Source organism: Callorhinus ursinus, unplaced genomic scaffold (assembly GCF_003265705.2).
Source record: "Callorhinus ursinus isolate GAN/ISIS: 27379988/994484 unplaced genomic scaffold, GSC_fseal_2.0 scaffold82, whole genome shotgun sequence".
Taxonomy (NCBI): domain Eukaryota; kingdom Metazoa; phylum Chordata; class Mammalia; order Carnivora; family Otariidae; genus Callorhinus; species Callorhinus ursinus.
The window spans coordinates 191,191-210,192 of record NW_027397144.1 but is presented as its reverse complement, the minus strand read 5'-3'; the positions used below and the strand labels follow the sequence as shown (position 1 = coordinate 210,192).

At 40.4% G+C, this 19,002-nt stretch overlaps 1 pseudogene; it reads left to right on the top strand.

Moving 5' to 3' along the window:
- The first annotated feature begins 499 nt into the window (after nt 1-499).
- Nucleotides 500-14,868, top strand: LOC112816502 (olfactory receptor 7E178-like; annotated as a pseudogene).
- Nucleotides 14,869-19,002: the final 4,134 nt, after the last annotated feature.

Genomic DNA, 19,002 nt, shown 5'->3' with positions numbered 1-19,002 from the left:
ATAAGGCTGCTTCTAAGTGTCCTTTAATTAGAATGATTTTTTTCCTTAAAGGGAGAAGAATGTTTCTTATTCAGTATGTTTCTTTAAGAGTATTTCGTGATGATCATGGATTTATCATTTATCTCTAAATGTTCTTGCTCCTCTAACATTCTTCAGTTGAGTGTTTTTAAAGTGTGTATAGAGAGGTGTGAATAACACAGAAACCAATGAGGAAACAGTTCTAAGAAAATTGGATTTGAGACACAGAAATATTGCTGAACGCACTGGAGGGTAGGGCCCCAAGTGTGAATATTTTACTTGTGAATTGCTTGAATACGCAATAGGGACACAGTGCTGACTGCCCATTTACTTGATTCACTTTTCCAACCCTCTTTTCTTTTTCAGAAGGTGTCCAAGCTACATAGAACCACAAAATCTAACAAGGGTCTCAGAATTCTTCCTCACGGGACTCTCAGGTGATCCAGAACTGCAGCCCCTTCTCTTTGGGCTGTTCCTGTCCATGTATCTGGTCACCGTGCTGGGGAACCTGCTCATCACCCTGGTTGTCAGCTCGGACTCCCACCTCCACACCCCCATGTACTTCTTCCTTTCCAGCCTGTCCTTGGCTGACATCGGTTTCACTTCTACCACAACCCCCAGGATGATCGTGGACATCCAAGTTCAGAGCAGAGCCATCTCCTATATGGGTTGCCTGACTCAGATGTCCTTTTTGATTCTTTTTGGATGTATGGATGGTATGCTTCTGACTGTGATGGCGTATGACCGGTTTGTGGCCATCTGTCACCCTCTACGCTACTCAGTCATCATGAACCCCCACCTCTGTGGCTTCTTAGTTTTGTTGTCTTTTTTGGTTAGCCTTTTGGACTCCCAGCTGCACAATTTGATTGTGTTACAACTTACCTGCTTCAAGGATATGGAAATTTCTAATTTTTTCTGTGACCCTTCTCAACTCCTGAATCTTGCCTGTCCTGACACTTTCACCAATAACATAGTCATGTATTTTGTTGGTGCCATCTCTGGCTTTCTCCCCATCTCAGGGATCTTTTTCTCTTACTATAAAATTGTTTCCTCCATTCTGAGAGTCCCATCCACAGGTGGGAAGTACAAAGCCTTCTCCACCTGTGGCTCCCACCTGTCAGTTGTTTGCTTATTTTATGGAACTGCTATTGGAGTGTACCTTGGATCAGCATTGTGGCCTTCCCCCAGGAAGGATATGGTGGCCTCGGTTGTGTATACCATAGTCACTCCCATGCTGAACCCCTTCATTTACAGCCTGAGAAACAGGGACATCAAGAGTGCCCTATGGAGGTTCCTCAGAAGAACAGGCTAATCTCAGTATGTGTGCAATCCTTTTTGAAGTGTGGGTTGAAAAAAATTGGCAAAACCAAACATGTAGACCAGACCATACTTCTTTCTTGGTCACAATTTTTTTCAATATCATGGTTTTCATTTCTCTTCATGTTTCATATATGAATATTACTTTTTTTATTTGTTTTTAATTGGATTGGGGGAGTATTCTGGGATGCTTTGTACATCATAATGAATGCATGAGAGGTTCTCCTCAATGACCCTGGTATCCAGGTGAAATGTAGAACACTCTCTCTCTCTTTAAGATTTATTTATTTATTGGAGAGGGGGAGGAGGGGCACAGGGCGAAGGAGAGGGAGAGAATCTCAAGCAGACTCCCCGCTGAATTTGGAGCCTGTCACAGGGCTCGATCCCACAATCCTGAGACCATGACCTGAACAGAAACCAAGAGTTGAATGCTCAACCAACTGAGCCACCTAGGTACTCCTATAACTCTCTTTTCACATATTTAAAATTTATATCCTTTTCCATGATTTCTGTGTATTTTCCATACAAATTTTGCATCTCTTAAAACTGTTTATTCAGGTAATGTCTACAGATGCCATTTACTGGTCCTTAACCATGGATTTTGTTAGAATTTCCTGAGGAGTCTTATAAATAATGATGACTGGGTCTCATCACCAGAGATTTTGATTTAGTTGCACAGGTATGTGTCTAGGTATGAGAATTTTTAAAAAACACCCAAGACAGTTTAGTTGTGAGTTCCTAAAGAGATCAAGCTTGAAAGGGTAGGTTATGAAAAAACTTATTGTAGCTCCAGGCAATGTTTTTTTTTTTTTAAATGTTTTCTTCAAATACATTGTCCTCCAACATGCTTTTCATCTGTGCTGGTTAAGTCTCTCTGCTCCAAATTCACTCTTCTATACTTACCTTGTAATGCTAGGGTGAGTCTCTTGAAATCACTGCTTTATTTTCCCTCTGGCTTTCTTGTTACATATATATATTTTTTTTTTCTTTCTTCAAATTTTTACTTAAATTCCAGTTAGTTAACATACAGTATAATATTAATTTCAGGTGTAGAATTTAGTGATTCATCAATGCTCATCACAAGTGCCCTCCTTAATACCCATTTAACCCATCCCCCTGCTCACCTCCCCTCTAGTAACCCTCAGTTTGTTCTCTATAGTTAAGAGTTGTTGAATGTTTTTAATAAGGGTCAGCAAATGTCTTTACACTCAAAAATTAAGTAAAGTTCACTACTCTCTCTAAACCCCTAAGCCCTTGGTATTTATTGGCTTCCATCTGTCACCACATTGTTCCATTTTTCGCTTTGTCCTGTGGTAACTATTTAACCAATTAACTACACTCAATTCTCTTTATTAAAATAATTAGCTTGATTTCTTTTTTTCTATTTATTTATTTATTTAAGAGAGAGAGAACGTGAGTGGACAGAGGGGCAAAGGGAGAGAATCTTAAGCAGACTCCAAGCTGAGAACGGAGCCCAACTGGGAGCTCGGTCCCATGACCCTGAGATCACGACCTGATCTGAAAACAAGAGTCAGACGTTTAACTGACTGAGCCACCCAGGTGCCCCTGATATCTTTTATCTTGACCGAACCCTGAATGTTAAATTATAACATGAGGAGAAAGATGTGTTATGAGTTGCGTGCAGTTGGAATATTGCAAAATGAGCTCATAAAATAAAGGTGGTTTTATTTTTTATTTTTTTAAAGATTATTTATTTATGTATTTGAGAGAGAGCATGAGAGAGAGAGAGCACATGAGGGAGGAGGGTCAGAGGGAGAAGCAGACTCCCCTCTGAGCAGGGAGCCTGATGCGGGGCTCCATCCTGTGACTCCAGGATCATGACCTGAGCTGAAGGCAGTCGCTTAACCAACTGAGCCACCCAGGCGCCCAAAGGTGGTTTTAAATATACATCTTTGTTAGGAGTGTACAAATGAGATCTAAGTACTGGTATCATATTTCCAGTAGATGGGTGGCTCTAATGGTATCTGAGGATTGCCAAGTCACAAATTTCATCATGAATAAATTGTACTTTGTCTTTATTTTTAAAAAAATCCTCGGCAGCCAAGTTTTATGTTGTCAGCAAAGGTGAGCCCTTTTCTTTCTCTAGTAATGACCTGTTTAGGACTTCATTTTGTTACCATGCTTCCTTGTCTTCTGTCATTGATAAATCAGTCTTTGAGCTCCATTTGGTTCTTCAATACGAGTATCCATCTTTCTTTAGAAATGTCATACATAGTTTTTTGGTAGTAATTTTGGTCCTCTGAAAACCTGTCCAACTAGTTTAATTTACCCTGCCTTTTATCTCTGAGGTAAATCACCTACTAACCACATTGATAAGGAACTTTGATATTGGAGAAAGGCATGAAATTGACAGATGATGAAGCCAAAACAATTGGTGGGAAGTTACCACCCAATAAAAATTACTACATTTCTATATTTGCATATCCATTTATTTAAACCTAAGTGATAGCCAAAGAACCTTGTTAAGTGGGAAAGTAATGTTGCCATTTGATGTCAAACGGTAGACTCTACCCGGAGGTAGTGCTTTGGTTTTTGTTTGTTTATTTTTAGATTTGGATTTGGAAGAGTGCATAGGAAAAGACTGGAAGATTCACACAGCCATCCGAATGTGGTGTGACAATTCTTGACTAGAATAAGAAACAGAGATAGTAGAAAAAAAAGTGGGATAGGAAAATACTCCACTGCCCAAATATAGGCTCAAAAATTTGAAAATTTTAGCAACTCAAAGTTCCTTTCTGAGCCCCAGAATTCTTAGCAGCAAATTAGGGGCAATAAAGCTTATCTTCCAAGGCCATGCAGTAATTATATATAATTGTGCCATGGTTCAGTCAGATGGTAGTTTCCCATCAAATGGTAAATCCTACTATAACATTAAGAAAGTTAATTTAAATAAGCATTCCAGTAATTTTTTTAAAAGATTTTATTTATTTATTTATTTATTTATTTATTTATTTATTTATTTATTTGAGAGAGAGAGAGAGAAAAACAGCATGAGAGGGGAGAGGGTCAGAGGGAGAAGCAGGCTCCCAGCTCAGCGGGGAGCCTGATGTGGGACTCAATCCCAGGACTCTGGGATCATGCCCTGAGCCGAAGGCAGTTGCTTAACCAACTGAGCCACCCAGGCACCCAAGCATTCCAGTAATTTATAAGTAACCTGATGTTATAAACTGTGTGGCTTTGAGTATGATACATATTTCTATTTAAATTTCTCATCTATAAAGTTATGACAACAAAAGCACTTAAATGAAAGGCTGGTTGAGAAGATATCATCGAATGTGCTGAATATAACATGATTTAGTATGTAGTAGGAGATCACAAGGGCAAACTGCCATAACCAATTATTAACAGGCCAGTGTATAGTTTGAACATATGGGCTTTGTAGGCCAAAATTTGATTTGCAACATCAGCTCTTTTTTAAAAAATATTTTTATTTATTTGACAAAGAGAGACACAGCAAGAGAGGGAACACAAGCAGGGGGAGTGGGAGAGGGAGAAGCAGGCTTCCCACAGAGCAGGGAGCCTGATGCAGGGCTCGATCCCAGGACCACAGGATCATGACCTGAGCTGAAGGCAGATGCTTAACCTACTGAGCCACCCAGGCACCCCAACATCAGCTCTTCTAACGCATTAGCTGAGTGCACTGGGATATATTTTTTTATAACTTTTGTGGCCTCTAATCCTTCATTTTAAATGGTATTTAGCTGAAAGCACTCTAGGATTAAAAAGACAATATGCACATGGTAAGAACTAAGTAAATATAGATATCATTATCATCATCATCTACCCAGTGGTTGATATATTTCTTATTTCAACTTTATTGAGATATAATTGATATGCAACATTGTGTAAGTTTAAGATGTACAATGTGTTGATTTGGTACACTGATATATTGCAAAGTGATTACCACCATAGAGTTAGCTAACACTTCCATTATGTCACATGATTACCTTTTCTTTTTTGTGGTGAGAACATTTAAGATCTACTTTCTTAGCAGCTTTTAAATATATAATACATTATTGTTAACTACAATCATCATGCTGTACATTAGATCCCTAGAACTTATTTATCTTATAACTGGAAGTTTGTACCCTTTAACCAACATACCCCTACTCCCCCCTCCAACCCCTGGTAACCACTTTTTAACTTTTTTTCTGAGTTTGGCTGTTTTAGATTCCACATATAAGAGATGTCATGTTTCCGAGGTACAGATCTGTGATTCAACAGTCTTGTGCAATTGACAGCACTCACCATAGCACACACCCTCCCTCCCCCCAAAAAAGAGCTGTCATGCAGTATTTGTCTTTCTCTGACTTATTTCACTTACCATAATGCCCTCAATGTCCATCTCTGTTGTAAATGGCAGATTTTGCTTCTTTCTTATAGCTGAATAATATTCCATTGTGTGTGTATGTATATATGTCACATCTTCTTTAACCATTCATCCTTTGATGGACACTTGGTGGATTATTTTTATATTTTGGATAATGTGAATAGTGCTGCAATGAACATGGGAGCATTGATAACTCTTTGACATCCTGTTTTCATTTCCTTTGGATGTATGTCAAGAAATGAGATCGCTGGATCATATGGTAGTTCTATTTTTAATATTTTGAGACATCTACATGCTGTTTTCCATTATGTTCATACTAAAGTACATTCCCACAACAGGGCACAAGGGTTCCCTTTTCTTCACATCCTTGCCAACATTTGTTATATGTGCCTTTGAAGATAGTCATTTTAACAGGTATGAGTTGATATCTCATTGTGGTTTTGCTTTGCATTTCCCTGATGATGAGTGATGTCAAACACCTTTCATGTACCTGTTGGTCATTTGTTAGTCTACTTTGGAAAATTGCTTACTTAGCTCCTCTGCCCATTTTTCTTTTTTCTTTTTTTGCCATTGAGTTGTGTGTTCTTGATATATTTTGGATATTAACTTCTTATCAGATATATGATTTTCAAATATGTCTTCCCATTCTCCCATTCTGTGGTTGCTTCTTCATTTTGTTGTTTCTTTTGCTTTGCAGAAGCTTTTTAGTTTGATGTAGTCCCACTTCTTTATTTTTGCTTTTGTTGTTTGTACTTTTAGTGTCCTATCCAGGAAATTGCTGCCATACAATGTGAAAGAGTTTTTCCCCTATGTTTTCTTCTAAGGGTTTTATGTTTTCAGGTCTTATGTTTAAGTCTTTAATCCATTTCAAGTTCATTTTTGTGAGTGGTGTAAGATAAGGGTCTAATTTTATTCTTCTGCATGTGATAATCTAGTTTTCCTACCACTTTTTTTTTTTTTGAAAAGAATATCTTTTCCCCATTGAGTGTTTTGGCTCCCTTGTCAAATATTAGTTGACTATACATGCAGGGATTTATTTCTGAGCCCTTGACTCTGTACCATTTGTTTCTTTGTCTATTTCTATGTTAGTACCACACCTGCTTGTGGCTAATATTGGTAGTCCTTATACTTCTTCCTTGTTTCTAGCTGTGTCTGTATGTGCAAGATTTACCATTCTCTGGGTGCAGTATAACTGAAGCAAATCCTTTGTACAGTGCACTGAAAGGCTGGGTAAGATGGTCACTCACCTTACTCTCCCTTTCCTATTGAGGGGAACTCTTCTAGCTGGGGAGTTCCCTCTTGGTGCTGAGCACTGTAACTGGGGGGATGGAATGATGCAGGCAGAATGAAGCTGTTCTTCCTTCCCTTTCGTGTGGTTATTCTCAGGTATTTTGTTCCACTGTTTGCTGAAGTTTCTTAAGTAGACTTCTGAACTCTTCCAGAGCTGTTTTTTGCAAGGATAGCTAATTATTGATCTCTGCAGTAGGGACAGAGGCCCGGGTTGCCTTCTTCACTATCTTGGTTTAATTGATCTTTCTTTGCATCACATAATGACAGATCAATCTCTAAATTACTCATCAAGAGTCCTCTGAGCCAGGAGAACCACATGGGTAGGATGTGGCAGGTTGCAAGGGACTGTCATTTACATACAATTTATTTTGGCAACCAGAAAAAACCCCACAGGCCAAAATCACATTTATTTAAACATTAGGATTTGTGAACAAAAAGTAATCTAAAGAAAATACATTCTGGGGGCAAATGAACTCTTCTCGGTGTACAGAAATCAGAAACCACTGGGGACATTTGTTGAATTTCAGAATAGAATGGCTACAGCTTGGTGAGTTATCAATGGAAGGACCCCGGTGAAAGAAGAGAAACTGCATCAGCTTCTCCTGACTACATGTCCTAAAGCAACATGGTGGGATCTGCAGAAATACCAAATCATAGGAAATTTCTGCCCACATGTCAGATCTTCTGCAGGGGAATTTTGTTGAGAGCTTTTTAGTGTGATGGGCTGTGGACTGTGTTGGGAAACAAAGAGACATCTCTAGAGTCTTGTGGTGTTTAGAGACCAATTTCCTGGTAAAGGGCGAGGCCTGCATGGTGGGAAGATTCTAATGCTCCCACTGACCTCCACCTCCTATATTTATGCCATTGTGGAGACTTATCCCCTTAAGTGTATCCTGGGTTGGTGACTTGTTTCCAACCAACACAACATGGTAAAACTGATGAGATGTCACTTCTGAGATTAGGGTGCAGAAAGACGCTGGCTTTTATCTTTCTGTCTGTTGGTTCTCTGTCACCTGTCTGCTTATTCTGATGGAAGTCAACTGCCATGTGTGAGCTTCCCCATGAAAGACCCATGTGGCTGAGAACTAAAGAATACCTCTGGCCAACCACCCACCAGGGACTCCATCCTTCCACCAGCTATGTGTGTGGGCTTGGAAACAGGTCTTCTCCCAGTCAGACTCTGAGAGGACCATAGCTCTGGCTGACACATCGACTGCAATCTTATTAGATACTCTTGTTTATTTACAAGAAGCAGCAAGTTATAAATAAGCACGTAAAAATTAATATTATTCTAAATACATATATACATCAATGAAAGAAAAGCTAGGACTTGGGCTGTCATTTAAATAAGGGAAAAAAACTTAAAAAAAGGAAATAGGAAGTTCCTCTTAGAGACATAAATCTTAACTCAGAAGATAGAAAAAGTTACTGATTCTTGTTATAGAAGACTGAATTCTCCCTAATTTACATGATTACCATAAAGAATTTGCAGATGTTAAAGTCAAAAAGTCATAAATTAAACTGGAAAAAAAAAAAAAAGGACTCGGTACTTTGTGTTAAGAGCCTCGAAATTGGAAATCAGAAGCAAAATGTACAGATGAGCTTTCTCCTGAGAAGAGAAGGGGCCCAGACCCTTCTAAACACATTCACTTTTCTCCTTTTCTTCTTCTGTTATTAGGAAGTCCTTGGAGGGGCGCCTGGGTGGCTCAGTTGGTTAGGCGACTGCCTTCAGCTCAGGTCATGATCCTGGAGTCCCGGGATCGAGTCCCACATCGGGGTCCCTGCTCGGCAGGGAATCTGCTTCTCCCTCTGACCCTCTCATGCTCTCTCTATCTCATTCTCTCTCTCAAATAAATAAATAAAAATCTTAAAAAAAAAGGAAGTCCTCGGAGATTGGGATAACATGGACCAATTTTGCTAATTATGAGCTCTGTGCATTGAGCTCTCAAGGACACACAGGAATAAATAATTAGCCAGTGCCTCCAGCCTTCTTGGCTACCAGGACCATTAGGCTGCATACTATCTTCTCCTCGTGGACTTATCATCTGCGTAACAGGATTTATGCCTGAGTCTGTCTTCCTGCCAATCCTGAAGACAAAGCCTCATCCATCATCATTCACCAGGCAGGAAAGGGGGGTGGATCCAAACTCCTAGTCATGACCCAGCAGAGGTAGAGCACAGACAAGTGAGTGCCCAGGGAGATGGTGAATGGAAGAGGGATTGCCGGGAACTGCTTCCTCATCAGCTAAACCTGGGGCCGGCCAGCTGGGAGGGCAGCAATATGCAAAGTTTCAGCTCAGAGACCCATGAAGTTTATGTTCTTTTTCCTGTTGGGGATTTCAGAACTCTGATTCAGAATTCTGCTCTCCTCCAACACCATTTCTAGCTTCCATATTCATCACTCACATGAGAGCAGGAGATGGATCTCTTCAAAATGTTCCCTAAATGCTCCAAAATGATCATGAATATGATGATGGTGATCATGATGGTGATGAGGAGAGTAAACCATAATATAAGACTTTATTGAGGGTTTCCCTATGCCAGGCTCTGAGCTTTGTGCTATGTAGCTTTTTAATTTTCATTTGCATAATCACCCCCAAGATAGAGGTGCACAGTTGAGGAAAAGAGCACAGCATTCTTATTTAATTTTTACCAAGTCCTGGGGTAAAAAGGGATGAAGTCAGGTTTGGATTTGAGTAGCAAGACCCTATTCACAAGGCATAGCATGTGGGCAATAGCTTTCCATACAATTTATTTTCATGGGGCTAATGGGCCTTTGAAATGTGGGAGGTCCAAATTGAGATGTTCTGTCAGTATAAAATACCAGATATCTTGAAGTTGTACGGAAAAGAATATAAAATATCTCAATTTTGTGTATTAGTGAATTATAATATTTTGGGGGTAGTGTAGTAAAATTTGGTATAGTAAAATTTTTTATTTTATTTTTTTTAAAGATTTTTATTTATTTGTGAGAGAGACTGAGTGAGAGAGAGAGAGAGAGAGAGAATGAATCGGGTGGGGAGAGGGAGAAGCAGACTCCCCACAAGCAGGAAGCCCCTGGGATCATGACCTGAGCTGAAGGCAGATGCTTAACTGATTGAGCCACCCAGGCATGCCTAAAATTTTTATTTTAAATAAAAAACATTTTATTTATTTAAATAAAATATTAAAACAACCCCCCCCAAAAGCAACCAATGACACAACCTACCTTCCCTTTCTCTTTCTAGGTCCCTTTAGGCAGAATACCAGCAGGGAAACAACTGAGCCTCATTCATTTCCTTTTTTTTTTTTTTTAAGACTTTATTTATTTGTTTGAGAGAGAAACAATGAGACAGAGAAAGAGCATTAGAGGGGGAGGGTCAGAGGGAGAAGCAGACTCCCTGCCGAGCAGGGAGCCCGATGTGGGACTCGATCCCGGGACTCCAGGATCATGACCTGAGCTGAAGGCAGTCGCTTAACCAACTGAGCCACCCAGGCGCCCGAGCCTCATTCATTTCTGATTCCTCAGTACCTACACTGTGGTTGGCACAGTGTAAGCAGCTAATATACACCTGTTTATATATATTAATCATATATTCTATATTCTATATTCTGAGCTGAAACTTTGCATATAATATATGCATATCTATATCTATATATATAACACACTGATTACCCTTTGTTAGTTCACAGGAACCCAATATAGTCAATATGACTTCCATACACTGGGGGCTTTCTTGCCTGAGCTTTCATTTCTTCCAGGAATGTCTTGTATGACTGATGAATGAGATTCAGTGGTTTCCCTCCAAGCACTCTTCCAGGGTGACAAATCAAATTCATCAAACCCTGAAGAAGGGGCCATGGGAACCCTCAGTTTTGTAGCCAAATTGCATAGATGTTGGCTAGAAAATGAGGAACCTACTACTTGCTATTGGCATCTGAAGTGGGGTGGGAGCAGTCTTGTGAGCTATCCTGTGGGATTTGATGCTCCAGGCAGATAGTGTCAGAATTGAGTTAAAACTGTAGGACATTCAGCTGTTGTAGACAATTGCTTAGTGTGGTGGGGAGGGGAACCCCACACATTTGCTGACCAGAAGTTTTAGAAGTGAAGTATTCTGTGTAAAAGTAAAGGAGAAATTCAGGAGGTGAAAAACTGGGTGGGTTTTTCCTATACAGTGCCAAAGACAATTCAATTTTAATTTATTACTCATTAGGTTGGCATGTCCATGCCCACTGTGGGATCTTTGAGGGCAAGGTAATAGTTTCAGTGGTGAAGGTAAGAACATGTGTGTTCTCTGTTCTTCTGTTCAAGAACCTCCCTAAGATTCTAGAGGGCACCTTGTTTAAATTTAGTGGGATCCCCAGCTATTACTGTAATTCGAGCCCCAGTAGTGATTGAGAACATGGAGGTTTGCCAATTGGTGCATTTCAGCAGATATTAAAGTTAATTCAGAACCGATGTTGAAGAGATGTAAAAGCACCTTTCTATTTCTTGTTCCGTAAATTCTTCTAATATATTTCAGACTTCCAACTGGGTCAAATTGTATACCTCTATTTCAATTTTTTGTTTCTTAACCCCATATGCAAGTGTCTTTCTTTCTCTTGATTTCTTTTTCCCTTTTTTTTATTTCTTTGTTTTTTATCACTGGATATATTTCAAGGGAGGTCCTCTCTATCCTGCTCATATTTGTAAATTTCTTACTCCAGAGAGCCTCAAGCCAGATCTTCAGGCTGAGGGACCGCCTCCACAATGATGAGTGTTTCATAGGGTTTATATACCCTGTGCTTAAATCAGGTTTGAACTAACCCCTTTACTGTAACACAGGGGTGCTGTGGATGTTTCTCCCTATAACCTTGAGGATCTGGATCTTTGTTGCAACAAAGGTGGGGGCAATAGGAGCAGCAGAGGTATTGAAAGGTCCCAGCCTGTTTTTAGGAGTGCAGACCTGAGCATGACACACAATGACTGCTTTTCTTTTCCTTCCCTTCCTCTCCTTCTTACTCCCCTTCTCCCTCTCTCTCCCCTCCAACGACATTCTTTCATGAGCAACCACCCAATGGACCTAGATCTTGCACAGGGTATACTCTTTCCCCTGAACACCCTTAAAGGACAATGCCTGGTTGAAACACACAACCAATCAGGGTAAGAGCCTCTCCCCGGCCCTAGTGTCAGTCACAGCTTCATTCGAAGACATATGGATAGGTCTGGGCCAAGACACAAGACCCAACGCCACATTAAGAAAAGACCTAATCCCATTGTCCTGTCTCTAACAGCCAAGTAATTATTGAAACTTCCAAATTAGGTTATTTAGATCTATAAGAAAGGATTAGAAGGGCTTAAGAAATGCATCACAGTGCAATCCAGTCCAGAGTGCATGCTTCATGCTTGCCATAAGGCAGCAGAGCCAGTGAGGAAGCCAGAGCAAGAGAAGAAAGACCTTATATGGTGGTGGTCATTGTCTCATGCCCCACTCACTCAGATAGGACACTCTGCAGAAATAGGATGGACTCCTATTCAAAATTTGGCTTGGGTGTCGAGGCTGATAATGCCACACATACAAGAGGGTATAAAAAGTTTTATTCCTAATATGAAGACCTCCCTGTCTAGAGAGAGCATTGCAGGCCTTCTATACTGGTCTGAAATGCTTGTGAGGTTTGAATGTCTCACTGTCACCAAAGGAGGAAGAACCCAGGCTTGTTTACTTGCTTTCTTTTTTTTTTAATTGAGATATAATTGACATATAATTATATTAATTTCAGGTGTGCAATATAATGACTCAAAATTTATATATTGCAAAATGATCACCACAAATCTAGTTAACATCCACCACCATACATAGTTGCAAGATTTTTTTTCTTGTCACGAGAACTTTTAAGATCTACTCTTAGCAGCTTTCAAATATGAAACACAGTATTATTAACTATAGTTACCATGCTGTATATCACATCCCCACAACATACTTGTTTTATAACTGGAGGACTCAGGCTTTCTTATCACCTAGCCCAGGTGTTGGGCAGATGGGGTCAAGAGCAGTATGCCTTAAACTCTGTTAGCAATCAAATATCACACACAAAAAAATGGGTCAGACACTTTATTACATAGATCTTTTTTTTTAAAGATTATTTATTTATTTATTTATTTATTAGAGAGAGAGAGAGAGAGAGAGAGAGACAGGAGAGAGGGAACAGAAGCAGGGGGAGTGGGAGAGGAAGAAGCAGGCTTCCCGCTGAACAGAGAGCCCGATGTGGGGCTCGATCCCAGGACCCCGGGATCGTGACCCGAGCCGAAGGCAGACGGTTAACGACTGAGCCACCCAGACGCTCCAGGAAAAGGAATTTTTGATAACATGCAACAACCTACTTTTGACTGCTTAATAGTGTCCTTTAATTAGAACAATTTTTTTAAGGGAGAAAGATATTTCCTATTCCTTTTGTTTCCTTTAAAGGAGGGGACTGATAAGTTAGTGTGTTTATGGATTTTTAAATCTCTAAGTATCCTTGCCCTTTTAATTTCTTTAGCCTAGTCTTTCCAAAGTGGATGCACATAGAAACCAGGCTGTTAGAGACAGGATGCACAAAGAAAGTGAATGGAGCAAAAGAAAATGAGAAAAGAGTTCTAGGAAGAATGTGTTGCCACAACTGAGAAATTTTGCTAGATTTTCCTCAAGTGTGAACACATTATGAATTGCTTGAATCCAAAATACAGACACACTGATGGATACCTATATACTTGTTTCCTTTATTTAAACTCTCCTTTTGGGTGCCTGCATGGCTTAGTTGGTTACGCGACCGCCTTCAGCTCAGGTCATGATCCTGGAGTTCCGGGGATGGAGTCCTGCCTTGGGCTCCCTTCTCAGCGGGAAGTCTGCTTCTCCTTCTGACCCTTTCCCCTCCCGTGCTTTCTTTCTGTCTCTCTTGAATAAATAAATAAATAATTTATTTTTTTAAAATAAATTCTCATTTATTTCGCCAAAGCTGTCTCTGCTATGTGGAACCCCAAAATCTAACAGGTGTCTTGGAATTCCTCCTCCTGGGGTTCTCAGATGATCCAGAACTGCAGCCTGTAATCTTCAGCCTGTTCCTGTCCATGTATCTAGTCACCATGCTGGGGAATCTACTGATCATCCTGGCTGCCAGCTCTGACTCCCGCCTTCACACCCCCACGTACTTGTTCCTTTCCATCCTGTCCCTGGCTGACATCGGTTTCACTTCTACCACGGTCCCAAAGGTGATTTTGGACATTAAAACTCATAACAGAGTCATCTCCCATGCGGGCTGCCTGACTCAGTTGTCTTTTTTTAATCTTTTTGGCTGTTTGGATGGTGTACTCTTAACCGTGATGGCCTATGATCAGTTGTAGCTATTTGTTATCCTCTGCACTACCCAGTCATCATGAACCCCCCGCCTCTGTAGCCTGCTCATTCTGGTGTCTTTTTTGATCAGCCTTCTGGACTCTCAGCAGCACTGCCTCATGATGTCACAACTTACCTTTTACGTGGAAATTCCTCATTTCTTCTGTGACCCTCCTCAGCTGCTCAAACTTTCCTGTAATGACACTTCCACCAATAAAATATTCATGTATTTTCTTGGCACCATCTTTGGTGGTATTCCAGTCTCAGGGAATCCTTTTCTCTTATACACGAAATGTTTCCTCCATTTTGAGAGTCCCATCCACAGGTGGGAAGTACAAAGCCTTCTCCACCTGTGGCTCCCACCTGTCAGTTGTTTGTTTATTTTATGGAACAGGTCTTGGGGTGTACCTCAGTTCCGCTGTCTCACGTTCTCCCAGGAAGGGTGCAGTGGACTCAGTGATGTACGCTGTGGTTGTTCCCATGGTGAATCCCTTCATCTACAGCCTGAGGAACAGGGACATCAAGAGGGCTTTGCAGGGGCTCCTCAACAGAAGAGCCTAGTCTTGGATTTTTTTTTTTTTTTTGTCTTTTGATTAGAAATGATTACAAAACCAAACTATATGGTATTAGCAAGCATGTCCCTCTGGTCATATAATTTTTGTAGCTCATGGTTTCCATTCCCCTTGATTTGAAATATCTAAATATTGTTTATCTTGGCACATCTTTGATGGAATTAAGGGAGTTTTCTGGGGCCCCATGTATGTCAAAATCACTGCACAATTGAATCTTATTGCACCTATGGAATCTTCTGTATTTGTCACCTATGACCCAGGCATCCTGTAGGAATTCAAACTCTCTTTTAAATTATATTCTCTGGAATACTACTCAGTCATCAAAAAAAAAAATGAAATCTTGCCATTTGCAACAATGTGGGTGGAACTAGAGGGTATTATGCTAAGTGAAATAAGTCAATCAGAGAAAGACAATTACCATATGATCTCACTGATATGAGGAATTTAAGAAACAAAACAGGATCATAGGAGAAGATAAAACAAGATGAAACCAGAGAGGGAGACAAACCATAAGAGACTTAATCATAGGAAACAGACTGAGGGTTGCTGGAGGTGAGGGGTTAGGAGGATGGAGTAACTGGGTGATGGACATTAAGGAGGGCATGTGATGTAATGAGCACTGGGTATTATACAAGAATGATGACTCACTGACCTCTATCTCTGAAACCAATAATACATTATATATTAATTAATTGAATTTAAATAAAAAATAAAATATATCCTCACCCATTTTCACCGTCACATCTATTTCCCATAATACTTTGGCTTTGATCAAATCTATTGATGCAGATTGTTTAAAATAATGTATGTCACTGGTCCTCAATCTTGGCTTCATGTTTGAAGCATCTGATATGCTTTAAAAATCCTCATGCCTGAGTCCCACCACCACCGATTAAGATTCAGTTGGACTGGAGAATAAAAAGAACATGAACAGTTTTTTAACAGCACCCCAGATCGGTCTAATGTTCAGCTAAGGTGGAGAACTATTGAATTTTGTCAGACCTTTCATTCAAAGATAACTTTCATGTATGGGTCCTTTATTGTTCACGGTCAAACCCTGAACATCTCAAAGTGATCAGAGATCAGAAAGGAGGAGACTGGGCGCCTGGGTGGCTCAGTCATTAAGCGTCTGCCTTCGGCTCAGGTCATGATCCCAGGGTCCTGGGATCGAGTCCCACATCAGGCTCCCTGCTCAGCAGGAGACCTGCTTCTCCCTCTCCCACTCCCCCTGCTTGTGTTCCTGCTCTCGCTGTGTCTCTCTCTGTCAAATAAATAAATAAAATCTTAAAAAAAAAAAAGGAGGAGATATGAAAGAGTTTTCCATAGCAATGGCCAATGTGATTTTTTCCCCTCATATTCTTGGTAATATTTTTTACATATCTTCTCCTGCCACACTCTACAGCTGGTTCACTGTGCTGGATATTAAGCTATTGTTTTCTGCTCTAAACTTACCCTTCTATACTTTAAATTGTGATGCTGTGGTAGGGGCTCGGAATCTAAATCACTGCTCTGATTTTCCTTCTGGCTTCTCTTTAAGTTCTTCTAATAATGGTAATAAAGATCACATGCACTAATGCCCAATCTTTTCCCCATACCTCTTAGCGCATGGTGTTGTCACTATATTCTACAGCTATGGCTCTGTTACCATATTTTTCCTTTTGTGCCTTTCATAAAAGTATTTAATCATACCTATACTAAAATTACCTTCATTAAAATAACTAGTGTGGTTTCTCTTTTATTGATTGAACTCTGACTGATCAATCATAATATAGGGATTAAAGCTACATTGTGAGATGCAATGGGGAGATTGCAAAGTAAGCTCAGGATAAAAAGGTGATTGTAATGAAAAATCTTGTTCAAGGGTGTACAGTTGAGGTTTCAAGTAGTGGTGATATTTCCAGTGGCTGTGTGGTTCTAATTGTCCCAATAGCTTATTAAGTCACCTGAGTCATTATGGATAAATTTAACTCTATCTTCATTTTCATTACTCAAGGATAGCAAAGGACAATGTCCTCAGCAATGGGGAGATCTTTCCTTTCACTAGTAACCACCTCATTAGTAACTCACTTTGTCAGCATGCTTCCTTCTCTTCTATCATGATCAGTTTGGGTCCTGTCTTCTGCTACACACCCAGGATCCCATGTACATATCATTCTTTTCCTTTACAGATGCTACACATAGTTTCTGAGGTAGCAATCCGGGCTTTTTGAAAAGCTGTCGAGGGGTGCCTGAGTGGCTCAGTCGGTTAAGCGTCTGCCTTTGGCTCAGGTCATATCTCAGGATGCTGGGATCAAGCCCTGCACTGGGCTCCCTGCTCCTCAGGGAGCCTGCTTCTCCCTCTGCTTGCTGCTCACACCCCCTGCTTGTGCTCTCTGTCAAATAAATAAATAAAATCTTTAAAAAGAAAAGAAAAGCTGTCTAATAACTGGTTTGATTTGCTCTGCCTTTACACTAAGCCAAATGGCCTGCCAACTTCACTGACAATGAACCTAGTAATGGATTGGCTCTTCCTACTGCAAAGTGACTTCAGTTTAATACTAGATTTTCTTCCTATTTGAGCATTCTAAAACATATCAACACTCACAACTCCTTCTCCAATCCTTCACTATACTCCTGTCATTTGGTCATTTGGGCTCTCTAAAGTTTCCCTCTGCCATTTATGCAAACACACAAAATTAGCACAATTTCTTACATACCCAATTTAATTGGGTAAATATGATGTTTTCTTCATATCAGTTAATGAGAAAGCAAGCTCTGAGTTTGTCTTCCAGTCAGGCCTTGAGATTAGACTACATCCCTCGCCCACATTTTGAATGTAGAGATCTCAGAAGTATTTTTTTAAAGATTTTATTTATTTATTTGACACAGAGAGAGACAACTAGAGAGGGAACACAAGCAGGGGGAGTGGGAGATGGAGAAGCAGGCTTCCTGTGGAGCCGGGAGCCTGACTCGGGGCTCGATCCCAGGACCCCGGGATCATGACCTGAGCCAGAGTCATTTGCTTAATGACTGAGCCACCCAGGCGCCCCACCTCTGAAGTATTTAAGCAAATGATCAAGTCACCAGATAAATATGTAAAAATAAACAGTTGTCTAAGATAGTAACATACATCACTGGACAGAAAAATTAAAACCTGGGCTGTTTTTCAAAACAGCAAAAAACATACATCTCCAATGTATAAAATTCCAAACCCCAAACCAACACTATAGAAAGAAAAAATAGAAAGTTCCCGTTAGAGACATAAACTTTAACTGAGAAAATAGAAATTCTATAAGATTCTTGGTATAGAAGACCTAATTCTCCCTAAATTACATGATTAAGTCAATGGCTCTACAGATGTAAAAGTCATATGTTGTTTTCTGTAGTTGAAAAGAAATATGTCTGAATTTTACGATGAGATAAATAACTTGGAAGTCAGAAATGAGGAGTATAAGTCGGCTTCTTCTTGAGAAGAAGAGGGGTCTAGATACCACCCCCCACCCAGTACACTCACTTTTCTCCTTTTCTTCTTCAATTAATAATAGCAAGTCCTTAGAGATTGGGAGAGCATGGACCAATTTGGCTAATTATGTACCATGCGCTTTGAGCCCTCAAGGTCAAACAACTGAAAACAATTAGCCTGTGCTTCCCAGCCTTTTAGTTGCCAGTCCCAGTTCAATGGGCTCCATACCTGTGTCTCCTCCTCCCAGAGTTGTCTGCTCCGGGACACCCATACCTGCATGCCTTCTTGCCAGTCCTGGAAACAAAGCCTCTATCCTCATCCAGCTCCAGGTAGGGGAGAGGCAGCCAGATCTGCATTCCTCAGTCCTGCTCCCGCAGTGAGTAGCAAGTACAGTGGGAGGGATTGAATGCAGGAGGGACTGGGAGTGCATTGTTTCCTCCTCCTCAAGACCACTGGGAAAGTTGGGACAGCCAGACAGGAGGGGACCAAAATGCAAAGATTCAACTCAAAGCCCTATAAAGACCTAGTGGTGTTGGCTCTGGTGGGGATCCTAGAACTCTTATTTAGATTTCTATTTTTGTCTCATGCTAGTTCTATCTCCCTTGGGCATCTTCCCCATCAGAGCAGGAAATAGGTCCTTCTTAACTGCCCCCTAAGTCTTCCAAATGATCATGTAGGTGA